General features: G+C 40.9%; 1 protein-coding gene across 1 annotated transcript in view; it reads left to right on the top strand.

Annotated features, from left to right (window-relative positions):
* The first annotated feature begins 5 nt into the window (after positions 1–5).
* Positions 6–26,489, top strand: part of LOC114651903 (zinc finger and BTB domain-containing protein 22-like) — a 56,441-nt gene continuing 29,957 nt past the window's right edge. Inside the window, exon 1 of the mRNA XM_028801985.2 lies at positions 6–102. The gene's annotated coding sequence lies outside the window, so the exon portion shown is untranslated. The remainder of the gene's footprint in view (positions 103–26,489) is intronic.

Raw genomic sequence — 26,489 nt, 5'->3', positions numbered from 1 at the left:
GACCCTGTAGCTCATTTTACGTACAGGTTGGCCTTGATTTTACGTACAGGGAACTGACCTCACCTAAAAACGGCCACAAGAGTGGCAAGTGGAGGCCAAAAGGTGAGTTGTGTACCTCGTGAAAATGTTGCATCGTGTAGTTTTCTAGCCACTCAGTTGTGGAGTTTATATTACAGTTTTACATAGTGCGACTCCATAATGTATGGACTGAGTAAAGTAGGCACGCAGTTAACTAAGAACACACGGGAGACTGATGCTCATGCAATTATGCATTACTTCTAAGGCCCGTATGAAATATTAGCGACAAATTGATGTGATACAGCTTATCTAACTGCTTTTAATTTGCACACTATAAACTTCTATTGGAGCTTTAATCACTGATTTCATTTTTACTTATTTGCTATGTCCGAAATTAATTCATCACTTGGAGGTGTAGAGAATAATACAGAGTGGGCATTTGATATAATTAAATCCATTAATCTCATCTCTTTATGCCTTAACCACGTTGTACTGGGCAAGCAATGGCGTTGTCACTGCCAGGCATATTGTTTTAAAATTACTACAATTTTTATGAGATTTTAAACTTTTGTAAAAAAATATGTATATACTTGGCGGCATGGTGGCGCAGTGGGTAGCGCTGCTGCCTCGCAGTTGGGAGATCTGGGGACCTGGGTTCCCTTCCCGGGTCCTCCCTGCGTGGAGTTTGCATGTTCTCCCCGTGTCTGCGTGGGTTTCCTCCGGGCGCTCCGGTTTCCTCCCACAGTCCAAAGACATGCAGGTTAGGTGGATTGGCGATTCTAAATTGGCCCTAGTGTGTGCTTGGTGTGTTTGTGTGTGTCCTGCGGTGGGTTGGCACCCTGCCCGGGATTGGTTCCTGCCTTGTGCCCTGTGTTGGCTGGGATTGGCTCCAGCAGAACCCCGTGACCCTGTGTTCGGATTCAGCGGGTTGGAAAATGGATGGATGGATATGTATATACTGTAGATAGATAGATAGATAGATACTTTATTAATCCCAATGGGAAATTCGCATTCTTCAGCAGCAGCATACTGATACAATAAATAATATTAAATTAAAGAATGATAATAATGCAGGTGAAAAACAGACAATAACTATGTATAATGTTAAATGTTAACGTTTACCCCCCGGGTGGAATTAAAGAGTCGCATAGTTTGGGGGAAGAACGATCTCCTCAATCTGTCAGTGGAGCAGGACAGTGACAGCAGTCTGTCGCTGAAGCTGCTTTTCTGTCTGGAGATGATACTATTAAGTGGATGCAGTGGATTCTCCATATTTGATAAGAGCCTGCTGAGCGCCCTTCGCTCTGCCACAGATGTTAAACTGTCCAGCTCCATGCCAACAATAGAGCTTGTATGTGTTTTAAATTCAAGTATATCTAATAATTAATATGCAGGCCACATGGTGATTTCCTCATGGTTGTACAGATCAGTACCCGTACTTATCAAGCACCTCAGAATTACTCCTAGGATTTGTACTAAAAGTCCAACTAGGATAAGAATTTGACCTGACCTAGAATAGGACATAAGAAGTACTTATGAATTGACACACAACTATTGCTGGCTAGAAATTAGAGTTCATAGTTGAGAATGAAGGATGCTATGGTTTTACCACTCTCCGAGCTGCAAAGTGGTACCCATGATGATGCTTTTTAGTTTTCTGATTCTAAAACTAGGGATTCACCAGAAAAATAACAGCAATAATAACTGAAGAAGGAAAACATAAGGTAGGCTGTTGTGCTATGAAGCATACTGTACTTCTTGCCATTTCATAACATCATCAAAAATTATAATATAATGAGCACCGAGACTGAAAAACTGGGACACATACTGAATGAGAGTTAAGCCCAAATATTGGCATGTTTATTTAACAAGGAATGATCCGCAGTAGTATTTTCAGAAGAATCGCCTTCCCACTGTTATGGGCATGGGAAAAGGCCCCATAAAGTAACAATTACTGAAACTAGCCACAGCTGTAAGTTGCATTCATTCTTCCATTGTTCCTGATCATCTTTCAGAGTTGTATGGCATGCCATGCCTCGCTCCATGATCCTTCCCTTATCTTATGCGAGTATCCATCCACCTGCTTTTTCAAACTGTAATGCAAATGTTCCTGGTGTTTGGAATGCAGAGCTCAGAGTACCTGTGTGGCATTTTTTGCTGCCAATCGCCCATCCTGCCCTGCTTAAGATAATATGCTGACTACTACAGTAGTGTGCATCTGTGAACACCATACTGTACTACACGGTGCTCATCCACACCTGGGGCAATGATTCTAATGTGTGTGCTGATTTGCATGAAGCCAGCTTGCGCTGAGTCATGGGGAATGAATACATCTTTATATTACCTCACACATTGTAAGGGCGTTGAAAGTTTGGTGCAGAATTCAAGAAATGATTGGTTGCAATATACACAAAACCATTGCTGTTGCAAAGCTGCATTTTACACGTAACATTACCAACACTTCCATTTCGGCAAACAGTGCATGGATCATTCAAGAAGACAGAGTGATCACATGACATAATAATCAATTCTGAATATTATTCCATCTCTGTCACCTCTATTTCTTTTTATAAGTTCATTGTTGTCCTGTATTTCCAAAGCATTTTGCCTTTCTCGGAATGTGCATTCCACTCTCTGCCTGAACCCAATCTTCTGGCAGCACTTAGCAAGTTAGGGCACCTCATGAGCACTCATAAATCCTGGTGAAGTTAGGAGTAGTTTCCTTCTTCTTCTTCTTCTTTCGGCTGCTCATGTTAGGAGTCGCCACAGCCGATCATCTTCGTCCATATCTTTCTGTCCTGTGTATCTTGTTCTGTTACACCCATCACCTGCATGTCCTCTCTCACTACATCCATAAATCTTCGCTTAGGCCTTCCTCTTTTCCTCATCCCTGGCAGCTCTATCCTTAGCATCCTTCTCCCAATATAACCAGCATCTCTCCTCGGCACATTTCCAAACCAACGCAATCTCGCCTCTCTGACTTTGTCTCCCAACTGTCCAACTTGAGCTGACCCTCTAATGTAATCATTTCTAATCCTGTCCATCCTCGTGACACCTAGTGCAAATAGTTTTCTAAACTGGGAAAACTGATAAAATGCTTTTACTCCTACTTCTAAGAGCAGGAAGAAATTTGCTTCACTGTTCAGATGTTTGAGCCAGTTAGGACTATTGGGCACTGGAATGAATTCTGGTCAGTTCTGCTTTTCTTAGTGTTTATTTAAGTGAGCTTTCTCTGAGTACTGTGGTTTGCTTCTTCATGACATGATTGTGCATATTAATGTTGAATGGAAACCGTCAAATGCTGTGATATGAGAGTATATCAGAGGAAACTTGGTGAAGTATTTGTGCCCCATCCACTGTAGGCGCCGGCCTTTGATCTGATGTTGATCCGATAGACTCCAGCTTGTGTGCAAATGTGCAGTGGGAGAAGGAAGTAGTACAATTTTTTTTTTCTTTTGTAAGCCTTTCTGTTTGAATAAATATCTAATTGTGGGGGAATATGAATTTTTGGAAGACGTATTGCATGTGTTGCAAAATCAGATTAACAGAATGATTCAAGGTAATCAGAGTTTTAATGGCTGCATAAACATTACAAAAGGGGATAGAGGTGGACGTAAGCAGTGCTGATTGCTGTGTTTGTTGAACATTTTGGCTTACTTACCTTTGCAGTGTGTTCAGTACTGATCCTAAAGCTTGTTTGCTTCTCACATTTAAGTTAATGCTGTTCTCTGTTTTTCATTCCAGCACTGATTCTCTGAAGTATAACCAAGTATATATTAGTTTTGCCATATATGCATTGCATTATTTTTGTACACTAATGTAATGTGCTCTGTAAATTACCCTTGTGACCAGACGTTAGAATAAGATTTCCATCCCTCTTTCCTGTCGTTAACAGGTGAATAAAAGAGATTGGTATCAGAAGGGGCTTCAGACCATAATATTTTCTGATAAAATACCACCAAACTTTGAGAGGAAACTGGCCAACCTGGGTGAACGTGAAAATGGCTATTTAAAAAGCAGAGGGGGAGAGAGAGTGGATGTAAAGTGCTCTGTAAGCAAGACAACTATGAGCATAACACATACAATGCATCTGGAAAGTATTCACAGCTCATCACTTTTTCCACATTTTATGTTACAGCCTTATTCCAAAATGGATTAAATTAATTTTTTTCCTCAGAATTCTACACACAACACTCCATAATGACAACGTGAAAAAAGTTTACTTGAGAATTTTGCAAATTTATTAAAAATAAAAAAATTGAGAAAGCACATGTACATAAGTATTCACAGCCTTTGCCATGAAGCTCAAAATTGAGCTCAGGTGCATCCTGTTTCCCCTGATCATCCTTGAGATGTTTCTACAGCTTAATTGGAGTCCACCTGTGATAAATTCAGTTGATTGGACATTATTTGAAAAGGCACACACCTGTCTAAATAAGGTCCCACAGTTGACAGTTCATGTCAGAGCACAAACCAAGCATGAAGTCAAAGGAATTGTCTGTAGACCTCCGAGACAGGATTGTCTCGAGGCACATATCTGGGGAAGGTTACAGAAAAATTTCTGCTGCTTTGAAGGTCCCAATGAGCACAGTGGCCTCCATCATCCGTAACTGGAAGAAGTTCGAAACCACCAGGACTCTTCCTAGAGCTGGCTGGCCATCTAAACTGAGCGATCAGGAGAGAAGGGCCTTAGTCAGGGAGGTGACCAAGAACCCGGTGGTCAATCTGTCAGAGCTCCAGAGGTCCTCTGTGGAGAGAGGAGAACCTTCCAGGACAATCATCTCTGCAGCAATCCACCAATCAGGCCTGTATGGTAGAGTGGCCAGACGGAAGCCACTCCTTAGTAAAAGGCACATGGCAGCCCGCCTGGAGTTTGCCAAAAGGCACCTGAAGGACTCTCAGACCATGAGAAAAAAAATTCTCTGGTCTGATGAGACAAAGATTGAACTCTTTGGTGTGAATGCCAGGCGTCACATTTGGAGGAAACCAGGCACTGCTCATCACCAGGCCAATACCATCCCTACAGTGAAGCATGGTGGTGGCAGCATCATGCTGTGGGGATGTTTTTCAGCGGCAGGGACTGGGAGACTAGTCAGGATAAAGGGAAAGATGACTGCAGCAATGTACAGAAAATCTCCTGGATGAAAACCTGCTCCAGAGCGCTCTTGACCTCAGACTGGGGCGACGGTTCATCTTTCAGCAGGACAACGACCCTAAGTACACAGCCAAGATATCAAAGGAGTGGCTTCAGGACAACTCAGTGAATGTCCTTGAGTGGCCCGGCCAGAGCCCAGACTTGAATCTGATTGAACATCTCTGGAAAGATCTTAAAATGGCTGTGCACCGACGCTTCCCATCCAACCTGATGGAGCTTGAGAGGTGCTGCAAAGAGGAATGGGCGAAACTGGCCAAGGATAGGTGTGCCAAGCTTGTGGCATCATATTCAAAAAGACTTGAGGTTGTAATTGCTGCCAAAGGTGCATCGACAAAGTATTGAGCAAAGGCTGTGAATACTTATGTACATGGGATTTCTCAGTTTTTTTTTATTTTTAATAAATTTGCAAAACCTCTAGTAAACTTTTTTCACGTTGTCATTATGGGGTGTTGTGTGTAGAATTCTGAGGAAAAAAATTAATCCATTTTGGAATAAGGCTGTAACATAACAAAATGTGGAAAAAGTGATGCGCTGTGAATACTTTCCAGATGCACTGTACATCCATCCATTTTCCAACCCGCTGATTTCGAACACAGGGTCACGGGGGTCTGCTGGAGCCAATCCCAGCCAACACAGGGCGGAAGGCAGGAACCAGTCCCGGTCAGGGCGCCAACCCACCGCAGATAACACATACATGATTCTACTCTTCATCTTTATATAATGCCTTAGTATGGACATGTCATACATCACGATCACTTCAACTTTTAACACAAAACAAAGAATAGACATTAAAATGAAATCGATATAAGTAGAACAGTAAAGTGATCTGCATTGTATATTCAACAGGCAGTAAGCCACATTGATGATTTGTAATGGAGTTCAAAGCAAAACTGGAATGGGACAGAACTTAGGAAACAGTGCAGATTGCCAAAAAGAAGTTGCCTGAAAACTGTTAAACAGCAGAGAGGCCGTTCGTGTACGGATTGACTTTGTTGCAACACACTAGCATCAGTAAGTCTCTCATGCATGAGATCAGTGGGGCATACAAATAGTCCAGGATCTTTGAGGTTAGTGCACTGTAAGATATTATTTGCACAGACAGTAATTTAGACATACTTATTATTTCAAATGAATAAGAGAACAATTGAGTCATAGGGCCTAAAATGACACTCTAGGCTGCACATAGACTTGTGGAATGAAAAAGCTCTGGAGAAATGGCAACTTGGAGACCACACACAGAGACTCTCAGTGGACCACAAGTTTTAAAGTCAGTATACTGTTATCACGAGAGTGCATGTGAACCAAATGTAAAATATTTTCCATGAGATATGAATCTTATGATTAAGACAGGAAATGTTTCCCAGGAATTTACTCCCCAGAATGACAAATCATTTGCAGTATAAATAAATAAGAGACCAGAATTATGTGCTTACATTTTCTCTCCTTAACTTTGACTACATCGCCTTGCTCATGACGTCATCCTGCTTGATTTTGCAGCTGGCAGACACAGTCCCTAGTGAGCCCTAAATGCATACCCCCATTTGAACTGTGGTGATTTAATGAACCGTTGATATTTGCAGCCAGTTCTCCCATTTCCATCATGCACCCTTTAATATGAGGATATACTATTGTTCTGTATTAAAGGAGCAACTTAGATATCAGTGTTTAAAAAATGATTTGTATGCTGTCTTAATGCACAAGGTCTGTGAGGAGCAGTACCAAATATTCTGTTCCCTCCATATTGTGCTAAGTCTATAGGGCTAAACGTTTAGGTGTTTTACTTGGTCTGCTTTTAAGTGGGTTTGGACATGCTGGGGATTGATGGCTATCATTCATCCAATTTAACACTATCTTCATTCATTTGCTAGGGAACAAAGCCTATCTGGCAGCCTCAGCATTTGCTGCACATTTTACACATCTGCTCACTGTACTTGAATCTTTATAACTGATATATAGTAGACCTGAAGCAGTTCTAATGCAGGGGCCTGAGGGGACTTCTTCTATAACCCACACCATGAGGAGAACTCTTTCCTCAATGTAATGCCCTGTATGTTACCTGTGATATTAATAGTTTCTGACTTCAAAATTATTCTTTGGTGTGGAGCTAAATGCTTTTTGAAAGTCTGATCAAACTACCAATGCAATGTTTTTATCTACAACACCAGTTGCCGGTACAGAAAAAGTAAAAGAACTTGTTTAACAGAATCCCCCTCTTCTAAAGCCTTGTTGGTAATCATTTTGAACATTTGTCATCCAAGTAGCCTTCTAATGTATTTTTGATTTCATTCTGCGTACAATATTTTATCAGAGAAAAGAGTTAATACATATTTGTGCCCTATACCTGATTTGTGTCTTCTGTACCGTTTAACACTAGATGGCGCTATACCAGGACTTAACCCAACACACCAACCAAGAGTACCAAGAGGTTGTTTTTATTTCTTCTTTTTGTATAGTGCTCCTCAAGCACCACTGCCACCAATAAACAGGCAAATAAATACACTAATAATTACAATTCTATTCTCTACACTTCCCAGCAAGCTCTGTCATCTGATTCCCAACTCCGGCTCACTTGCTGGGTCTCAAACAGTCCTTTAAATAGTCCTTGACCCGGAAGTGCTTCTGCTCTTCCCTCCTTGTGACTTGCCAATACTTCCGGGTCAGACGGAGAATTAAAGCTCTTTAATCAGCCTGGAAGTACTTCAGGGCTCTCGTCCACGTGACTTCCTAGTACTTCTGGGCTATGGATGAGGTCCTCTCACAGCTCCTCCTGGTGGCACCAATGGTACCCAACAGGGCTGAGCAACCGAACTCCAAGTTCCAAGATGTCCTGTGGGAATCTGGGGCACTGCTACACTCCAGGGGAGCTGCCATGTAGCATTTAGGGGGAGGCAGTGTCCTTCAATATCTGCCTTCCCCCATCCTTCCATTGCAGGGGCATCCCATTCGGGTTGAGCTGCCAGCCATTTCTTACAACCGCTAACTAGAATCACATTTGTAGTGTTACTCTCAACAGGTAGTTCTTGTGTCTGATATCCTTGCTTGAGTATGTTTACTATCAAATTAAAAATTTAAGTCTTTGATTTCTTTCAGCACTGCTTGTAAAATGCAATTGGTCCAGTGTTTTGTATTATAAAATAAAAAACTTAAAGTTGGGTGACATAGTTGGTTTGTTACTTCATGGTCATTTTCAATGATTTTTTTTTCTTTGTGTGCCACTATGGTTATTGAAATTGTCTTCAACAGTTTATATTGGAAAGTGTGGCAGGTGGCTCAGTGATCCACATTGCAGGGCCGTGCTGCCATGATTGGCACTGGCTCCATGTGAACTGAATGAGCAGGTTACAAAATGGATGGATGATACATTTATCCTAGAGTAGTATAAGAGAATGTATTTCTTGATCTTTACCTGCTTTCATTGCAGTTCATTTTGTATTTGCTTTAGCACACACTTTGCCAGTAATGCACTTGAATGCCAACCCACCAAAAGCAATCAAACTGTTTCCTGTAGACACAGCAACCAAACTCTAAGGTACAGAACAGTTTTTGTCTTCTTTTAATATTTCACAGGTTTGGTTACTTTAGGTTTATTTTATATTAAACTTATTATTTGATTTTCTTTATGATATAAAATTAAGTAGGACAGGGTATCCCAAAACAGACAGTTATTTGTGTGTTTTTACTTTTTCCACATTTGGGAGCAAACAGTCCAGATTTATAAATTTGCTATCAGAATGAGAGACAAGAAAGAGTTTTTGTAAATGAAAATGAAGTAGAAAAACGGCTGTGCAATTGTTATGCATGATATATTTACCCCCAGGTATTTCTGTATAATGTTTGTCAGCACACAGTACTGTCTCTATTTCAATTGTTTTCTTAATCCATAGAGGTATATTAAAATTAGATGCCATTGTTTGCTCTTATTAGAGAGTGTATAGTACCATATATCTGTGTGCTATTTTAGATTCATAAGAGTTTAAGACAAACCAGGTCAGTCCAACATAACCTAAATTCCCATTAAACTAATCTATCCTCAAAAGTCAAGTTTTTATAGATCCCCCAAGTTGACTCCTAGACAATTTGATCAATTCATCTACCGTTCTCTATGTGAAGAAGTATCTCATAGCAGTTTTTAACCTTGCTCCCATCATGATTTTTGAACACTTCTGTCCTGTTACTTTCTAACTGCAGCTTGCATAAAATGAGCAGTCTTTCTTGATAGCTTCATCATTTATAGACCTGGAACAAGTCGGTTGGTTTTCTGTTAATGTTCTCTAGCTCTTTTAAAGAGAAACTCGCAACTGTGAACTCATAACTGAAATAACTACTAGTAAATTGTTAATAGTGTGGTCAGTTCAATCACACCTTTGATGTTCATTGTGTCCCTGAGCAGTGTGCCTATCTTACAAGTGCACCAATGTTATTTTCTGAAGCGTATTTTTTCTTGATTAGATTGTGGGAAGCCATAGCTTTTTTGAAAGCACTGATAAAAAAAATAGTATCATTAAATATTAAATACATATAATGCATGTGTATGTGTGTATTTTATTTATTCATTTATTTATTTTTATCTAAACTACCCAACTTGATGTGACTACTTCTTAATCATCATGTGACTGTAAGCAAGTCAAATACCCTTCTTGCACCTCAGCTGTAAAATATTTATGGAAAAAGTTGTGTTGTACAGTTGTTCTTCCATAGTGCCTTGGGATGACATTCATCATACAAAGATATTATGAGAAACAACGTGTTTTCCTTCCTTTCTTCTGCTCTGCAAATACACATCATTGTTTTCATGCTTTGTTCAGCTCAAAAAACACAATAAGTGTCTGACTGCAACCCATCATGAATTCTGGACTGACAGATAGATGAATGAGTGGATGGTACTTTATTATTCCACAGGTAAAATTAGCTTTTTAAGGAAACTCAAGAAATCAATATATATAAAGGAGAGTTGGGATCTCAGAGACTATGTTTGTGGAGGGATGGAGAGTTAAGGTGGGTGTTGAAGTCACGTGATCATCTCCCCTCCCATTCAGCTCATTTCATTCACTTCATTTCGCTCCGAGCTGAGCTCCGCAGCTGATGCGGTCTTGCCGTTCTTTTTCCATAGTGTTTAGTCCTTTCTCCTTTACCTATTTATTGTTTAGTAGACGCGGTGCTTACTGAATAGTATTTTTTCCTTTAGGGTTTCTACTTAGTGTTTCTTAGTGTTTAGTAGATGCGGTGTGCGAAAGGAGAGTTGGGATCCGAGAGACTGTGTTTGTGGAGAGATGGAGAGTTAAGGCAGGTGGGGGAGTCACGTGATCATCTCCCCTCCCATTCAACTGATTTCATTCACTTCATTTCGCTCCGAGCTGATGTGGTCTTGCCGTTCTTTTTCTATAGTGTTTAGTCCTTTCTCCTTTACTGATTTACTGTTTAGTAGACGCGGTACTTACTGAATAGTATTTTTTCCTTTAGTGTTTCTACTTAGTGTTTCTTAGTGTTTAGTAGACACGGTGTGCCAGTGTTCCTGGCGGTGTTGCGGTTTAGTGTTACTTTCTACTTCGTTTTTGTACTTTAGTGTTTAATAATAAATAATAATTATTCATTACATTTATATAGCGCTTTTCTCAGTACTCAAAGCGCTAAAATAGTGAGTGATACTTAGCTGATAGCAGTGTAGAAGCAGCACAGCACAACGGAGCCGGAAGGACAGGCGGGTGTGGTAGTGTAGGTGAGCGGCGATAGCAAGCAGCAGAAAGCACAGCAGGAGGAGGAAGCAGGATTTGGAGGTTCCAATACACAGCCATAAACAGTAACGCTTGGTAATTTCATGCGTGATCACCCCGGAGCCATAAGCCAGGTTAGTATGAATATCAGATCAGTTCCTGGTCGTAGAGTACTGTAAGATGAAACGGGAGCAGATCAGCATAGCGAATATAATTACGGAGACAGATCATCCCGAGGTGCTAGATTGCCAGGTACAAAGAAATGTTCGTAGGTCTCGTCCCGTGATCCACAGACTCAACTGTTCCCAGTAAAGTGGAGTCCATAAAATCTGTAAATATTAAGCCAAATCCATGCAATTCGAGTCAGCTGTATCCATGAACTATACGTACAATAAACAAAATAAAACAAGCGTAAGAAAGTGCAGAATTAAGGCGAATTTTGCGAAAAGTGTTGTTAACAGGGAGGAGCGGCAACAACAAGCGTGCGCCAGCGTCCCCTCACCTGCTACAATAAAGCAGTCATAATAAAGAAGTTTAGTAGACTTTTACTTTATCTCATTTAGTGTTCTTCCCGGCGGTGTTGCCGTTTTTTAGTGTTAGTGTCTACTTAGTGTTTAGTGTTATGGAAGGAGTGATCTTACCACTGTCAGATTTTGCAATGAATGAGTTGGTAAATAATGATTATTTATCAACAGATCACATGAGCAAATTCAAAGAAATTTTAGCTGCGCATACAATTTTCCAACCTCAAGAGGTTTTGCTAATGTGGACTCCTGACATACCTGTAATGCCCATTCCACAAAATGCAAAACATATTCAAATATTACCTTCTGCAGCTACTGAACGAGTGACTCACTGGGTGTGTACCTATTATGATGGTGCTGTAATTCATGTCTATGACAGTTTAAATGCTGATAAAAAATTCAACCTCACCGAAGAGCAGCTTCGTTTCCTTCATGCTTTATTTCCTTACAAACCTCCCATAGTTTATGAAGACGCACAGCAACAATTAAATCATACAGATTCTGGTGTATTCTCAATTGCATTTGCTGTGTGTATTTGTTTAGGTATTGACCCAAGTGATCAAGTTTTTACTATTTCTTCAATGCAAAATCACTTACAAATAATTTTTGTTACTCGACAATTGCTTCCATTCCCTGTCGAAAGTAGCCGATGGGCGACACCAGTTACAAGTATTCAGTGCTTTCAAAGACCTGTACGAAGTACGGCCACTAACACAGTCACTCGTAAAAGGGGAGATGACTCGGTGCAGGAAATGGATATTGAAACTACCTTGGAAGACATGCAATCAACGAGGCGATTAAACAGATCTCAAGAGACGTCTTGTAGGTTGGAAAAAGAGTGCTTGGCTGCCAAAACTATATATATATACATACACACACACACACATATATACATACACATATACATCTATACTAATAAAAGGCAAAGCCCTCACTGACTCACTCATCACTAACTCTCCAACTTCTCGTGTAGGTAGAAGGCTGAAATTTGGCAGGCTCATTCCTTACAGCTTACTTACAAAAGTTAAGCAGGTTTCATTTCGAAATTCTACACATAACGGTCGACAACGTCCGCCATGTTAAACTTTCTTATTTATGGCCCCATCTTCACGAAATTTGGTAGGCGGCTTCCCTGCGCTAACTGAAACCGATGTACGTACTTATTTTGGTGGTATGACACCACTGTCGCCCGCCATATTGAACTTTCAAACAGTTTTTGTTACTTAATGGGCCCATCTTCAAGAAATTTGGTACACAGGTTCCCAACGCTAACTGAATCCTACTTACGTACATATATACGTCCATAGCCTGCAGCTTGGTCCACACTCTGAATCCTCCAGGCACTCCTGAGCATAATCTAATTTTGAAGGTTGGGGCACCAATAATGTTACTGAGAAACTTACAGCCACCGAAACTTTGTAATGGCACGAGACTTCAGGTCACATGCCTGCAAAAGAACCTAATTGAGGCAACTATTTTTACCGGCGGTGGCTCAGCGAAGAGAGTTTTTATTCCTCGCATCCTCGTTATACCCTCTGATCTCCCATTTCAATTCAAACGCCTCCAATTTCCAGTAAGGCTCTGCTTCGCAATGACAATTAATAAGTCTCAGGGACAGACCCTACAAAAGGTTGGCATTGATTTGAGGCAAGATTGCTTTTCACATGGCCAACTATACGTTGCATGCTCAAGAGTAAGCTCAGCGCACAGCTTGGTCATATTACAACGGGAGGGGCGAACTGACAACGTGATATACAAAGAGATCCTTAACAAATAATTATTGGTACATTTTCCCTCAGTTTATTATTTAAAATTTTAAAGCAGTACTTCGCTGCTGCGAAGAGCGGGTATTTTGCTAGTCTCTGATATTCCTTAATAAAAAGGCACATGACACTGGGAAGAAAGGAATTTCTAGAGCAATTTGTGTTGGTCTTTAGAGTGACTATCCTCCCAGATTTATATTAAAACTTATTTTTGCATAGTGCCCTTCATGGAGTGCAGACAGACACAGAGCGCTGTGAACAATTCTTTGTTAAAATACAAGTACATATGAAAGCCCTATATAAATGTAATGAATTATTATTATTATCCTAATTTCTAAATAATTAGTACACATAAAAATACAGATCTGTTAAAACACACAGAGAACAGGTAGGAACTGATTAAAAATGTATGGAAACCAACAATGGCTGTCCATTAATTAATTGATAAACTATGACCAGTTGACAAAGGAGGAGGTTAGCATTTATTGAAATTAAGTTTGGTGTGTAATGAGTTTGTATGATGAGCTGAGAGAATTGCCAGTTTTTTAAAGTTGCCCCATTAACACACACATACCAAATCCATCATTTATGTCAGCCCCAATAACTTTGGCTGCATGTTTGGTAATCTGCTGGAGCTTTTCAAATTTTGGCTTGTTAAAACTACTAAAACCAGGCAATGAAGTTGAAAATGATGACAGACTGGACCACAACATTAGGTCCCTGACCACTTTAAATAGTTTGAATTTGTAGGGAAAAAAGAGAGGAAAGAAGTGATGATTGTATTTAGAGTATACATTTCCCATATTCATATTCCAATTAAGATTATCATCCTGGGATGGTTCTCAAGTATTTTTATATTCTGTCACTATTTCTACTTCCTCTCCCAGAAAAATAAAGGGTGAACATGCAGATATTGGCTTCTTAATTTCAAGTATCACTTCTTATTGTCTTTCTGTCATTCTGAATAATGTAGTTCCTATTGCACCAATTCATTAAACAGTCCACTTGATTTAAAGAATAGCTTTTATCATCCGCAGAAATGTGTCCTATCAGCATGGTGCCATCAGCATATTTGATAATGGAACAGTGGTCATTGTTCTGTCTCAGGTGGCTTGTGCACTGTGTAAAGAGTAAAGGGGATAGAACACAGCCTTAAAGAGCCCTGTGTTTGATAGGAAGACCTCTGAAAAAGTGTCATGCACTTTAACTATCTGTGAAGGATTTAAAAGAAAGTCTTAAATCCATAATGCAATGAATGAGTTAGCAGTTTTAATTTCTCTATCATAATAGTATTGAAAACTGAAGAAAAAATCAAGAAACGGTGTTCTGACATATGAACCAGGTTTATCAAGAAAAGTGTACATTTGATGTAGGATAACCAGAAGAACATCTTCCACAGGCGGCACGGTGGCACAGTGGTAGCTGCTGTCTCGCAGTAAGGAGACCCGGGTTCGCTTCCCGGGTCCTCCCTGCGTGGAGTTTGCATGTTCTCCCCATGTCTGTGTGGATTTCCTCCAGGTGCTCCAGTTTCCTCCCACAGTCCAAAGACATGCAAGATAGATGCATTGGCGATCCTAAATTGGGCTTGGTGTGTGTGTGTGTGCCCTACGGTGGGCTGGCGCCCTGCCCGGGGTTTGTTTCCTGCCTTGCACCGTGTGTTGGCTGGGATAGGCTCCAGCAGACCTCCGTGACTCTGTAGTTAGCATATAGCGGGTTGGATAATGGATGGATGGATGGACATCTTCCACACTTGTGTTTAGGTAATCTTGAGGATTGTTGTTTATTATAATACTAGCAAAATATCCACGCTTCGCAGCGGCGAAGTACTGCTTTAATATTTTAAATAATAAACTGAGGGAAAATGTACCAATAATTATTTGTTAAGGATCTCTTTGTATACCACGTTGTCAGTTCGCCCCTCCGGTTGTAATATGACCAAGCTGTGCGCTGAGCTTACTCCTGAGCATGCAATGTATAGTTGGCCATGTGAAAAGCAATCTTGCCTCATATCAGTGCCAACCTTTTGTAGGGTCTGTCCATGAGACTTAATAATTGTCATTGTGAAGCAGAGCCTTACTGGAAATTGTAGGCGTTTGAATTGAAATGGGAGATCAGAGGGTATAACGAGGATGCGAGGAATAAAAACTCTCTTCCCTGAGCCACCGCCAGTAAAAATAGTTGCCTCAATTAGGTTCTTTTGCAGGCATGTGACCTGAAGTCTTGTGCCATTACAAAGTTTCGGTGGCTGTAAGTTTCTCAGTAACATTATTGGTGCCCCAACCTTCAAAATTAGATTATGCTCAGGAGTGCCTGGAGGATTCAGAGTGTGTACCGAGCTGCAGGCTATGGACGTATATATGTACGTAAGTAGGATTCAGTTAGCGTTGGGAACCCGCGTACCAAATTTCTTGAAGATGGGCCCATTAAGTAACAAAGACCGTTGGAAAGTACAATATGGCGGCCGACAGTGGTGTCATACCACCGAAATAAGTACGTACATCGGTTTCGGTTAGCGCAGGGAAGCCGCCTACCATAGTTTGTGAAGATGGGGCCATAAATAAGAAAGTTTAACATGGTGGACGTTGTTGACCGTTATGTGTAGAATTTCGAAATGAAACCTGCTTAACTTTTGTAAGTAAGCTGTAAGGAATGAGCCTGCCAAATTTCAGCCTTCTACCTACACGAGAAGTTGGAGAGTTAGTGATGAGTGAGTAAGTGAGGGCTTTGCCTTTTATTAGTATAGATGTATATGTGTATGTATATATGTGTGTGTGTGTGTGTGTGTGTATGTGTGTATATATATATATATATATATATATATGTATATATATATATATATATATATATATATATATATATATATATATATATATGGTTTTGGCAGCCAAGCGCTTTTTTTCCAACCTACAAGACGTCTCTTGAGATCCGTTTAATCGCCTCGTTGATTGCATGTCTTCCAAGGTAGTTTCAATATCCATTTCCTGCACCGAGAACATCTTCCCTTTTATGAGTGACTGTGTTAGTGGCCATACTTTGTACAGGTCTTTGAAAGCACTGAATACTTGTAACTGGTGTCGCCCGTCGGCTGCTTTCGACAGGGAGTGGAAGCAATTGTCGAGTAACAAAAATTATTTGTAAGTGATTTCGCATTGAAGAAATAGTGAAAACTTGATCACTTGGGTCAATACCTAAAGAAATACACACAGCAAATGCAATTGAGAATACACCAGAATCTGTATGATTTAATTGTTGCTGTGCGTCTTCATAAACTATGGGAGGTTTGTAAGGAAACAAAGCATGAAGGAAACGAAGCTGCTCTTCGGTGAGGTTGAATTTTTTATCAGCATTTAAACTGTCATAGACATGAATTACAGCACCATCATAATAGGTACACACCCAGTGAGTCACTCGTTCAGTAGCTGCAGAAGGTAATATTTGAATATGTTTTGCATTTTGTGGAATGGGCATTACAGGTATGTCAGGAGTCCACATTAGCAAAACCTCTTGAGGTTGGAAAATTGTATGCGCAGCTAAAATTTCTTTGAATTTGCTCATGTGATCTGTTGATAAATAATCATTATATACCAACTCATTCATTGCAAAATCTGACAGTGGTAAGATCACTCCTTCCATAACACTAAACACAAACACTAAGTAGACACTAACACTAAAAAACGGCAACACCGCCGGGAAGAACACTAAATGAGATAAAGTAAAAGTCTACTAAACTTCTTTATTATAACTGCTTTATTATAGCAGGTGAGGGGACGCTGGCGCGCGCTTGTTGTTGCCGCTCCTCCCTGTTAACAACATCCATCCATCCATCCATTTTCCAACCCGCTGAATCCGAACACAGGGTCACGGGGGTCTGCTGGAGCCAATCCCAGCCAACACAGGGCACAAGGCAGGAACCAATCCCGGGCAGGGTGCCAACCCACCACAGGACACACACAAACACACCCACACACCAAGCACACACTAGGGCCAATTTAGAATTGCTAATCCACCTAACCTGCATGTCTTTGGACTGTGGGAGGAAACCGGAGCGCCCGGAGGAAACCCACGCAGACACGGGGAGAACATGCAAACTCCACGCAGGGAGGACCCGGGAAGCGAACCCAGGTCCCCAGGTCTCTCAACTGCGAGGCAGCAGCACTACCCACTGCGCCACCGTGCCGCCCTGTTAACAACACTTTTTGCAAAATTCGCCTTAGTTCTGCACTTTCTTACGCTTGTTTTATTTTGTTTATTGTACGTATAGTTCATGGATACAGCTGACTCGAATTGCATGGATTTGGCTTAATATTTACAGATTTTATGGACTCCACTTTACTGGGAACAGTTGAGTCTGTGGATCACGGGACGAGACCTACGAACATTTCTTTGTACCTGGCAATCTAGCACCTCGGGATGATCTGTCTCCGTGATTATATTCGCTATGCTGATCTGCTCCTGTTTCATCTTACAGTACTCTACGACCGGGAACTGATCTGATGTTCATACTAACCTGGCTTATGGCTCCGGGGTGATCACGCCTGAAATTACCAAGCGTTACTGTTTATGGCTGTGTATTGGAACCTCCAAATCCTGCTTCCTCCTCCTGCTGTGCTTTCTGCTGCTTGCTATCGCCGCTCACCTACGCTACCACACCCGCCTGTCCTACCGGCTCTGTTGTGCTGTGCTGCTTCTACACTGCTATCAGCTAAGTATCACTCACTATTTTAGCGCTTTGAGTACTGAGAAAAGCGCTATATAAATGTAATGAATTATTATTATTTATTATTAAACTCTAAAATACAAAAACGAAGTAGAAAGTAACACTAAACCGAAACACCGCCGGGAACACTGGCACACCGCGTCTACGAAACACTAAGAAACACTAAAGGAAAAAATACTATTCAGTAAGTACCGCGTCTGCTAAACAGTACATCAGTAAAGGAGAAAGGACTAAACACTATGGAAAAAGAACGGCAAGACCGCGTCAGCTCGGAGCGAAATGAAGTGAATGAAATCAGGTGAATGGGAGGGGAGATGATCACGTGACTCCCCCACCTGCCTTAACTCTCCATCTCTCCACAAACATACAAGCACAGTCTCTCGGATCCCAACTCTCCTTTAACATTTATAGATAATCAATTTCCAGAAGTATAGAATTTTTCATATGTATCATATAACCATTTTACTAAACAACACACTATCAAACTGCTATAAGTAGTTAACAAAGAATCTTTTTTGAAATGATGTAAATATTTTAGAATTTCTGTGTAAGTTCTAACCTATCTTGTCACTATATTTTTTATTTCTGTTTATTATTGGATGCAACTGAATAGGCAAATTTCATTATTTCTGTTGTAGACATAACTAAATAAAACCTTGAACTTGAACCATCAAACACACACAATAACAATTACAAAAAAGAAGAAAACTGACTTGGCTAAAGATAAAAGAGCATTCACAGTGAGACATTATAAAAAGAAAATTGCTGTTGGCATAAAGGAGCCCCAGCAGCATTTCTTGAAAGACTTCTGTTGAATGGTTTGTTGGCTGAAAGTACTCGGTGGTAGTGTGTCACAGAGAAGATGTGCAGCATTGTTCATAATAGCACTTCATTTTGTCTTCATTCTCTCCTGTTACTACCTCCAGGGAATCCAGAGTGTGTCCTGCGACTAAGTTTGCCTGCTTATTCAGCTTGTTGATTTGGTGGGCCTCCCTTGAAGTGATGTTACCAGCCCAGCACACTACACTGGCTGTCACAAACACTGCACAGGCTTGTACAAATACTCTGCTATATATGCCTTTATTTCTAATTCTTTTTTTAAATATCTAATCCTACATCACTAATAAATTAACTGGTATCACATGAGGCTGCAATTTAAGAATTTCATTTTGTGTATGACAATAAAAACCTTGAGTTTGAATAGGGTCACCAATGGAGCCATTTTGAGGTTAATGGCTTTTCTGAAGGGATCAACTAATGCAAAGTAGCTGTATTGTTCAGCTCTCAGCGTTTCCCATATGCTTGCGTCATTGGATAGGAAAAGGCCAAAACAAAAAAAAAAGTGTAGAAATCACGACCCTTACCTGAAAAATACACCATTTACTGTCTCAGTGGGACTTCTTTGCTTTCTGTCATAGAACTCTGTGGCAGAGGGAATAAAAATTAAAGGTGCAGCCAAACCACTTTCCACAGAGCACACTATCACCTGGCTCTTTACAAAATATACAAGATAAAGGAGCAAGTAATTCAGTTAAAAGGGAAATTATTGAAAACTTGACACTAGGAAGAGCCTGCATAGTAACACTGTGTGCATGAGATGAAGCTTAATATGGCAATGCTCTAAAGCAGAGGTAGCGCAATTGTAAAAAGCAAGTGAAGCAGACAATAACGGGAAAGATCTTTCTGATTGTACATTGGGAGTTATGGTAGCCTTTGGTTAAGCAACCTAAAATCAGAGAAGCACATTTTAAGCACAAAGTCCATAAAAAGCCTAATTTAAATATAAATTGCATTCTTTTTTTTACCTCTTTTTGAACAATCCTTGTTAAGTTAATGTAATGCTTTAGCAACATTGACCCCGTTAATATTTTTAAGACATACCCTTTACCAAAGTTAATTTAGTTACATTTAAAAAGTACACCGCATGTTGTTAATCCGTTTTTCATGTTAGAAACAGAAGGGAGCGAAAACAATTGAAGCATTGGCCTACGTGCCACGAAGTGAGAATATGAAAGGTAACGGAGACGATGATGTGCCCTCTGTCGGTCAGATGTCGAATCGGATGTTTGCACTACACTGTAATGACTCCGAAGTTCCAGGAGGTGGTGGTACCGTAATAGATCTATTTGGCCAATGCTGTAATATGAATAAAAAGGAATCCTTTGTGCATTGTTACAGTCCGCAGTTGTCGCCAGCAAGAAGGCATCGGGCAGCCGGGTGAGGAAACAAAATCGTTAATTTTGGCATATCCAAATCCCTGTTAAGAATTTGCAGTCTCTCTCGATGTATTAAATTGACAGCTATATCGGTTTTACTTTAGCGTTTCCAGTCGTCCGATTATCTGCCTATATTTTGAGTATAAACAGTATGTGAGATCATTTCTGTCACGCAAATTGTCCAGATTTTCGCATTTTGTAAGCGATCCGATGGCGTAAATGTAACGTTTTAGTGTTGAAAGCACTTAGTAGTAGTCATTTACTTAAGACATGAGTGAAGTCTGGACAGTAAATTGCTGTTGTTTTAATCGATTCATCGCGTGACTTGTGATAAATTGCTGTCCTTTAAACTGAGAATATGTGAACTCGGAAGTATCAGGTGGAAGGAACGGACGCGCGTGCCTTGTGTGCCTGGAGCTTTCAAATGTTTTCCGGGGCAGTCATTGTAATCTGTGTACACAAACGTGACGTGTGCTGTATTTTTTCTCTCTCTCTCTTCTCTAGTAGATCGAGTTACTAAATGGAATGAAGCCCTTTGAAAGTATTGTATAGAGTGCGCTCATCTTATACCGTCTAGTTTTCATGTATACATTAGACAACTAATACGGTATCCGTTATCTCTTTGTTAGGAGGTCGTACTTATTTATTCGTTTGCAGTCAGAAGAATTGAAACTTGGTCCCATAAACATCCTCAATTGTTGGTAAAGATAGACTCGGACCTTCAGAAACCCCGCAGCATGGGGTGGGCGTCCTGCAGAGTGCCTAGATGTTTCTCGATTTACATTTATTCGAGGATCAAAATTATTTTGGGGCTCATTTTTATTTACGTATTTATTGAATCCAGTACATGCTTTTTGTTTAATGCACAAATTTTTGGACTGACTGCATATTCTACATTTTTATCGCTTTCGTTGTTGCTCCTACTCGGCTCACCCTTGTAATCGAATAATTGCCCTTGATTTTACAGCCCCGCAGCCAACCAGACAAACAGGCGACCTAACTTAAATGGCCCCATTGCTGCCTGACACGACGAACACTCCGAAGGGTCATCTCTCGTACTCCGGTGTTTCTCACCGTGTCGAGCGGTTTGGGCAGCTGCGCTTGCCGTAGGAAGTCGCAAATAGAAAGTGTGTCGCTCGAAAATGACGAGAAGAATGCTGTAGTCTATTCAAGAGCAATCCATTATTATTCCTACAGTTGCCTTGGTAGCATCATGCCATTATATGGCAGATTATTAATCCAACAGGGCGTATGCTAAATTTTACAGTATAGCTATCGAATTTTCGGATTTTACTAACCCATGTCAGCGCTGCTTTATCCACATGCCGGGATCAAGCATGTCATGTTAATTGAGCACACTACCGCTGTTCTCTGTTACGGTGTACTGTACATGGTAATTTGAGTGTTATGCGATGGAACTTCATTTGGATTTTTGCCTTGAGCTTGATCATGCCATAAGGTTCTCTGTGGATTAAGCGAAGACAGGGTTTAGAATCCTGGCCGCTGCCACTCTTGGTGTGGTGTTGACATATTTTGACAGTGTCAGCGTGAGTTTCTTTGCAGGGCTTCCGGTTTCCCAGCCATCCCAAAGTCTCGATATTAAAATTTAATACAGTTGTAAATTACATATTGTAGGCGAGTGTGGATTTGTGTGTCATTGTGCCGGCGTTGCCCACTTCCCTGCACTTGATATTACTGACAGTTGCTCTGTGATTCATTTGTACGCTGAATGGGATTGTAATTGGGTGGCTTGGAAGGGCTCTAAAACTCCAGGACAGGATCGATATTGATGCAATTGCTCCTGGAGTCGACGTTAAATAAGTGATAAATTCCGAAGTTACACTTGTGTGGAAAAGTGTATAAAAATTGTATTCGTTTAGTTATGTTAATTACTTGTTGTCAAACTGCAGGCGTGTAGTTTAAGTGTATTCTGTATCACAACAACAAAGAAATCAACAAATGCGATGGCATTAAATGAGTAAAGTTAAGACTTGTTAGGCACCTTTTAAAGAGCTTCTTCAACAACGTTTGGCCAGTGTACCTGTATTTGTGTTTTACAAAACTACTAGCTGTGGTACCACACATTGTTGTGTACCCACCTATAAAGATCTGGCTAGTCCCAGGTCTGCACACCACTGACATGTGGAGTTTACCCAGCTCCTCCATCAGCAGAGGAAGATGATCATCATGCCGGAGAGACAAAACATTCCATGCACCTACCTAGATAGGCCACCTAAAATTAGGACCCGAGTGCTACCGTGCAGCAGGCGACCCCTCCGCACCACAGCAGTCCTGATCCCCAGTAGGTCTGACCCCATTGGCTCTCCAACAGTTTTGTCTCTTCCAGGGATAGTGCTCCCCAGGGCTTTCCCCGATCCACTTCATAATGCGAGCAGAGCTATTACCGTAGAGAGCAAAATGGAATCCTATCTGTCATCTCAGAGCTGCGTGAATTTTTTTTTTATGGTGGCTGGAGTGTTAATCCTGCCACCAACCCCCATGATTTCCCTGCAAGTTGGAGGACCACTTGCATGGCCGGATGCAGTTTAACATCATACCCAGAACTGACCGGGGTTCTGACTGGGGCTCTTGAGAGACTGAGCTAGGAGTCTTGAGTGTCTGGGCTTGCATGTGTCCTGGTTAGGCACAGCCAACAGCAGTGTGTCTGACTTGCTATATGGTTGTGAGACATGGATGCTATCCAATGACCTGAGATGAAGACTGGTCTCCTTTGGTACTTGAGAAAATCCTTGGGTACCGCTGGTTTGACTTTGAGTCGAATGAGCGGTTGCTCACGGAGTCCTGAATGGGGCGCATTAATTGCATTGTGAGGAACAACAGTTATGGCACTACGACCATGTGGTGCAATTTCCCCGAGGGTGACCCAGCTTGCAGGATCATCATTGTTGAGGACCCATGTGGCTGGAACAGGCCAAAGGGATATCCACGTAACACCTGGCTGCAGCAGATAGAGGGTCATTTCCAGAAGGTGGGACTGAACCGCGTGTCTGCCTCTGGGATTGCCAACCGGGATCCCAAACTGTTTCGTCATGTGATGGATGCGGCAATCTGACGTACCAGTGCCTGGTTCCTGACCTGACCTGACCTGTTGTATATTCAAGCTTCTCTTTTTTGCTATAGCCAAAGTGGTAAACAATGTGCTAACACTAAATTGTGTTTTACTTTAACTTGTTTCAAACAGCAGTAATGTTTACAGGCTGCACATTTAGGCAGCCCATGCCATGAACTGAATGTTTTTACTTTTGAGGTTGTTTTCTCTAGTGGAAGAACGTAACTGCTGGTACTGTGTTTTGGAGGCTTGTCAAACAATTGGAGGTCCCCCTTTAAGGTCTGCAAATGGGAAAGTTCAGTCAGGTTCAGAAGTATTTGGACAGTGATGCGATTTACATAATTTTGGCTCTGTACACCACCACAATGGATTTGAAACAAAGCAGCCGAGATGTGATTGAAGTATAGACTTTCAGCTTTAATTCAGAGGGTTTAACAAAAATATTGCATGAGTTGTTTGAAAAGACAGACATTTTTATACATGGTACCCCTATTTTCAGGGGCTCAAAAGTATTTGGACAAACTAACAATCAAATATAATGGTTTGGTTGAAAGTTCTTTCCAGTCTATGACTGCTTGAAGTCTGGAATCCATGGCACTCTCTAAGTGCTGGGTTTCCACCCTACTGATGCTTTGCCATGCCTTTACTGCAGCTGCCTTCTGGTGTGGCTTGTTCATTGGACTTTCTGCTATCAGTTTTGTCTTCAGTAAGTAAAATGCATGTCCAATTGGGTTGAGGTCAGTTGATTGACTTGGCCATTAAATAATATTCCACTACTTTGCATTGAAAAGCACATGGTTTGCTGTCACAGTATGTTTTGGTTAATTCTCCATCTGTAGTGTGAAACGTCAGCATATCCAGCGTCATGAAACTGCTTGAGTTCCAAAAGCACAGCTGCCAAAGTACTTCCAAGGTTACCGTCTAGAGGGGGTAAACACCATTCAAATACCCCGAGTAGAACCAAAAAGGGCTAAGATGAATCTTGCTAAAATAAACAGGTTTATTTTCACAAAGGCTATACAAGCCCCAAAGCTCCAAAGAGCACAACGAGAAGCCTGAAAAGACAAGCCATAACACAGTAATCAAAGTCCCAATACAGAATTCAAAAATCGAGATCAAAAGCAGAGCAGAAGTTAAAAAAATATTAACACAATCCCAATACAAAATCCAAAAAAAAAAAAACAAAGTCAAAAACAGATCAGGGGTTCAAAATGCCATATAATCAAAAGAAATAACAAAACACAGCAAAATCACAATAACTCTCCACTCCTAGCACATTCATTCAACTGTGAGGAATGTTGGGGTGGCCCTCCCTTAAATATTGTGGAGAGCCATTTCTGGTGGTAATGGGCAATTGGCCCTGCTCCTTGTGGGACCACCGACAAAGCATAGGGGACATACAATCATATGAAAAAGTTTGGGAACCCCTCTTAATTCTTTGGATTTTTGTTTATCATTGGCTGAGCTTTCAAAGTAGCAACTTCCTTTTAATATATGACATGCCTTATGGAAACTGTAGTATTTCAGCAGTGGCATTAAGTTTATTGGATTAACAGAAAATATGCAATATGCATCATAACAAAATTAGACAGGTGCATAAATTTGGTCACCCCAACAGAGATATTACATCAATACTCAGTTGAGCCTCCTTTTGCAAATATAACAGCCTCTAGACGTCTCCTATAGCCTTTGATGAGTGTCTGGATTCTGGATGGAGGTATTTTTGACCATTCTTCCATAGCAAATCTCTCCAGTTCAGTTCAATTTGATGGCTGCCGAGCATGGACAGCCTGCTTCAAATCATCCCATAGATTTTCTATGATATTCAAGTCAGGGGACTGTGACGGCCATTCCAGAACATTGTACTTCTCCTTCTGCATGAACGCCTTTGTAGATTTTGAACTGTGTTTTGGGTCATTGTTTTGTTGGAATATCCAACCCCTGTGTAACTTTAACTTTGTGACTGATGCTTGAACATTATCCTGAAGAATTTGTTGATACTGGGTTGAATTCATCGGTCCCTCGACTTTAACAAGGGCCCCAGTCCCTGAACTAGCCACACAGCCCCACAGCATGAAGGCGCCTCCACCAAATTTGACAGTAGGTAGCAGGTGTTTTTCTTGGAATGCGGTGTTCTTCTTCCGCCATGCAAAGCGCTTTTTGTTATGACCAAATAACTCAAATTTTGTCTCATCAGTCCAAAGCACTTTGTTCCAAAATGAATCTGGCTTGTCTAAATGAGCATTTGCATACAACAAGCAACTCTGTTTGTAGCGTGAGTGCAGAAAGGGCTTCTTTCTCATCACCCTGCCATACAGATGTTGTTTGTGCAAATTGCACTGAATTGTAGAACAATGTACAGATACAACATCTGCAGCAAGATGTTCTTGCAGGTCTTTGGAGGTGATCTGTGGGTTGTCTGTAACTATTCTCACAATCCTGCGCATGTGCCGCTCCTGTGTTTTTCTTGGCCTGCCAGACCTGCTGGGTTTAACAGCAACTGTGCCTGTGGCCTTCCATTTCCTGATGACATTGGCTTACAGTTGAAACTGACAGTTTAAACCTCTGAGATAGCTTTTTGTAGCCTTCCCCTAAACCATGATACTGAACAAACTTTGTTTTCAGATCTTTTGAGAGTTGCTTTGAGGATCCCATGCTGTCACTCTTCAGAGGAGAGTCAAAGGGAAGCACAACTTGGAATTGACCACCTTAAATACCTTTTCTCATGATTGGACACACCTGTCTATGAAGTTCAGGGTTTAATGAGCTAATCCAACCAATTTGGTGTTGCAAGTAGTCAGTATTGAGCAGTTACATGCATTCAAATCAGCAAAATTACAAGGGTACCCACATTTTTGCACCGCCAGTTTCTCACATTTGATTTAATTTCATATAACTAAATACTGCTTCACTAAAAATCTTTGTTTGGAAAACACCCCAGTACTCAGATGTTCCTAGGAAAAGAAAGACATACCACTGTTAACTTTTTTGTTGAAAGTAAAGTAAATTATTATGCAGGCTGAGAGGGGTTCCCAAACTTTTTCATATGACCGTAACTAAAGCCCTTTTTCCAGCATACAATTAGAAAGATGTGAATAATAAATGAAATATTAATACAAATATACTGCATAAAATAGCAAAAAAACAAGAGATGACACTTTGAACCCCAGCCAGGGGAGACATGCTGGCTGAAACATGACAATCAGTTTCACAGCATTTGGCTGAATCTGAGCAGACAGTATAGCACTGTATGCTTCAGAATTCATCCTGCTACTCCTGTCACCAGTCATATACTCAATAAATACTAGTGATTGA

This window comes from Erpetoichthys calabaricus, chromosome 1, assembly GCF_900747795.2.
Source record: "Erpetoichthys calabaricus chromosome 1, fErpCal1.3, whole genome shotgun sequence".
In the NCBI taxonomy this organism is placed as follows: Eukaryota; Metazoa; Chordata; class Cladistia; order Polypteriformes; family Polypteridae; genus Erpetoichthys; species Erpetoichthys calabaricus.
This window is presented reverse-complemented; position numbering and strand designations above follow the sequence as displayed.